Genomic DNA, 4000 nt, shown 5'->3' with positions numbered 1-4000 from the left:
AAAAAAAAAAAAAAAAAAAAGATGATCATCCTCTCTTCAGCAAAATTAAGAATTAAGTTTTCAAAGTTGTGTTTGATCATGTGAGGGGGAAAAAAAACCAAAAACCCAAAAGTGACAGTAAGCTAGAACCTTACTTGAGATTTACCTGAAATCTAGAATCAAAGTTTATAGAACGGCTATGTTCCAAGTTCATCCATGCCAGTTGATGACTAGTCAGTTGCATTGTAAAGAATAGTGCCTGTTTTGGGTATTTATATCTTCAAAACCAGGAAAATATGGAATAAAAATTTGGATTTGCTGTTTAAATTCTTTTTTAAATTAACTAATTATTTTAAAATTAATTTATTTTTGGCTGTCTTGGGTCTTCATTGCTATGCACAGGCTTTCTCTAGTTGTGGCGAGCGGGGGCTACTCTTCTTTGCGGTGCGCTGGCTTCTCATTGCGTTGGCTTCTCTTGTTGCGGAGCACGGGCTCTAGGCATGTGGGCCCGTGGTGCACGGGCTTAGTTGCTTCGCGGCATGTGGGATCTTCCCAGGGATCGAATTTTAAATTAACTAATTATTTTAAAATTAATTTATTTTTGGCTGTCTTGGGTCTTCATTGCTATGCACAGGCTTTCTCTAGTTGTGGCGAGCGGGGGCTACTCTTCTTTGCGGTGCGCTGGCTTCTCATTGCGTTGGCTTCTCTTGTTGCGGAGCACGGGCTCTAGGCATGTGGGCCCGTGGTGCACGGGCTTAGTTGCTTCGCGGCATGTGGGATCTTCCCGGACCAGGGATCGAACCCGTGTCCCCTGCATTGGCAGGCGGATTCTTAAACACTGCGCCACCAGGCAAGTCCTAAATTCTTACTAAAATTTCTAATAAAGGTATTTTTAGCCCAAATGATAAATGATAATGTAATGATAAGTTTTTGTGGTATACTGAGGGTTAAAGGTGAATCACATGTAAAGAAAGCAGTGTTATTGTCTGCATATACAAAATAATTGTCCTGAGTCACCTTGTTAAAAAGTGTTGTCACACTGTAGTATGACATAACTCCACCAAAGCTCACAAAAGGTATATGTCAAATGGGATTGTCATTATATTACATCGTTTCTCAACCTTGGCACTATTGATATTTTGGGATGAATAATTTTTTGTTGTGGGGGGCTATCCTGTACACTGTAGGATGTTTGGCAACATCCCTGGCCTCTATTCATGAGATGCCAGTAGCACCACCCTCTCCTGGAATTGTGACAACCAAAAATGTCTTCCAACATGGCCAAATGCACCTTGGGGGCAAAATCTCCCCAGGTTGAGGGACCACCTCATCATAAGAATGTGAAACTACTTTCAGGGGAGGCTTGGGTATCAGGTATTATGGTGTTTTGAGAAGAATGGGTTGTTAATTTTGTTGAGTGATTATTCTGAGTAGTATGGGAAATATAAATAGATTGACTTTTTCATTCTGGAACACTTTTTTCATTTTCTAGCAGATTTAAATCCAGAAGTGTATCTTTGGACAGATTTTGAAGTAGACTGTGGCAGGCAGTTTTACTGGGTTGAAGTAATTACATTCACTTAATGCTTTGATAAAAATTTCTTTGCTTTTGAAGAGAAGCCTTCCATTTTTTCAAGAGTATTCATTGAAATAAACTGACCAGGGTACAATTTTATGTGATTTCATGTGATGTTGACCACCAGGAAGAGAATAATTTCAGATTTTTTTCTTATATTATATAAATAAAAGAACTTTAAAGTGTGCCTAATTCAAGATAATATCAACACAAAAATCAAGAAGCACTAAAGGGTCAACCATAAATTAAATGCATTTCAAAAAGAAAGCGTGTGGACTTGAAACCCTCCATAATAAGGTGGTTTGTTCCACACACACTGTTACTTTGAGCTTATCTTGACTGAAATAATTCTATTGTTTCCATTTAAGCCAATTTGTGAAATTTAATTTAAATGAAAAGATTCTTTAAAGTTGGATTTTCCATTTGGATTCTCATAATTATGGAGAGATGTCTGGATTTCTAGGAGGCCAACTCTTTATTGTGATTAAAGACATTTAGGTTGTAAAACTAGAAAGTTGGTTTTTACTTTTCTTGTTCTGAAAGGATTAGCTTTTACCTCTGCCCTTCTAACATTTGTCCGAAACGTGTCACATTTGCTCGTCAGTTGTCTTGCCCTACTCCAGAATACTCCCCTGCAATATCAGAATTATCCTGCTGTACTTACTTTATTTAGGAATTATGATTTCTTTGCATGATGATTTGGAGCTATTCCCACTTTTTATTATAACACATGGCCAGGTGACTATGTAGTGTTCTGTGCCATTGTTTGTTCACATTAGTCTCTCTTTACTAGTTTGTATCCCTCAAGGTGCCTTTTTTTTTGCATTTTTAAATTCTGTCTTCTTAGACTAGTGTTTTGATAACAGGGTAAGCTTCAAATCTGAAACAGTTGGAGACCGTAGTGGCAGACGAAAATCATGTCAGCTGAAGCAGGGCTTGAAAGTAGTTTTCTGTCTTGTGGCTCCATCATTTGGCATTCAAATACTTATATTTCTACTCCAGATTGATCATGTATTCCAAGGAGAAAGGGTCTATCTACCATCTTGTTCCTTTAACCAGCTATGTGACCTTGAAAACGTCACTTAATTTCTTTGAGTATTAGTTTGCCTCTAAATAGGAGGCTTCTGGGTGTGACAGGACCTTGTGAGGAGCACATCAACTGATAGCAGTTAGATATGGAAGACTTGGTTGTTGTGGATCAGGGAATGTCCTATTCAGTGCTGGAGCCCCAACACTAAGCACAGGGCCTGGCACTCAGGAATTATTTGTGGGGTGAATGAATTGGCAAAGATTTTAAATAGCTGTTTATTGCCTGTAAGTCCAAAGTTACTGTAATATTTTAATTTCAACCTGTATCCCCCATGCCCTAATTCATCCCTAATTTTCAAGATATAACTAAATATTTACCTTCTCCGTAGACTCTTTCTCACTGTATACACTTCTTCTCCCTTCCAAGTTTCTGGTGCTTATTAGTACCACTTGTGAACTAGTTTGTATTGTTAGCTTTTCCTCCCAAGATTTGATGTAATTTTATAGTTGACACCCATATATACACACTACCTGGATTTTACCATTACCATTTTTACAGTACTTCCTTTATCATATATCCATCTCTCCATTCTTCCATCTATTAATCCAAACTGATTTCTTGATGGTATTGTAAGTACATTTCAGACATTAGTACACTTTCTTTTTTTCAGGCCCTTGAAAGTGAAAGTGTGGTGTCCTGACCACTGGACCGCCAGAGAATTCCTTGCACTTTCATCTAAGTACCTGAGCATGCATTTCCTTATCTAGAGTTCAATGCTTGTTTCTAGCCTTTTCCTTTTGATGCAGATTTATATACAATGAAATGCACAAATCTTAAGAGTACATTGTGTATGTGTTGAGATCACCCTGTATATATTCTGTAGCTTATTCTTTTCACTTATTATGTCCAGGACAGCTTTCCTTGTAGATGAACCCTAATCTTTCTAATTGCTACATAGTTTTCCTAATATGGATGGATCAAGTTTATTTAGCTATTGATAGACATTTAAATTTTTTATACTTTGCTGCAGTAAATATACTTGGCAGATGTATAGGATAGACCTAGAAGTGGAGTTGCTAGGTGATTAAAGGGTATGCACATTTTCATTTTAATTTAAAAATCTAATAAAAGCCTGCAAGTTGCCAACCAAATAGTCTATAACAATTAAAACTTACACCAGTAGTGTTTTTCTGCATTCTCACCTACGCTGAATATCATCATTCTCTTAATTTTTGGCAGTTCCTTTGGGAAATCATTTTACTTTATATTTCTTTGAATACTAGTGAGGCTGTATATGGTCTTTCCAAGTAGTTTTTAAGCTTTTCTAGGGCAAGGGCTGAGATCATCTACCACCTTCATATCTGTTCCCTAAGTATTTGCTAACTGAATGGATGAGTGCTGCCAAAGCATTCCTG

General features: G+C 37.3%; 1 protein-coding gene across 1 annotated transcript in view; it reads left to right on the top strand.

The window, feature by feature from the left end:
* The window catches only part of SIN3A (SIN3 transcription regulator family member A), a 64460-nt gene that overhangs the window by 10220 nt on the left and 50240 nt on the right, over positions 1-4000 (top strand). The gene's annotated exons all lie outside the window — the stretch shown is intronic.

Source organism: Lipotes vexillifer, unplaced genomic scaffold (genome assembly GCF_000442215.2).
Source record: "Lipotes vexillifer unplaced genomic scaffold, Lipotes_vexillifer_v1.1 scaffold242, whole genome shotgun sequence".
Lineage (NCBI taxonomy): Eukaryota > Metazoa > Chordata > Mammalia > Artiodactyla > Lipotidae > Lipotes > Lipotes vexillifer.
Note: the sequence above shows the minus strand (reverse complement) of the source record. Positions and strands in the feature narration are given on the sequence as shown.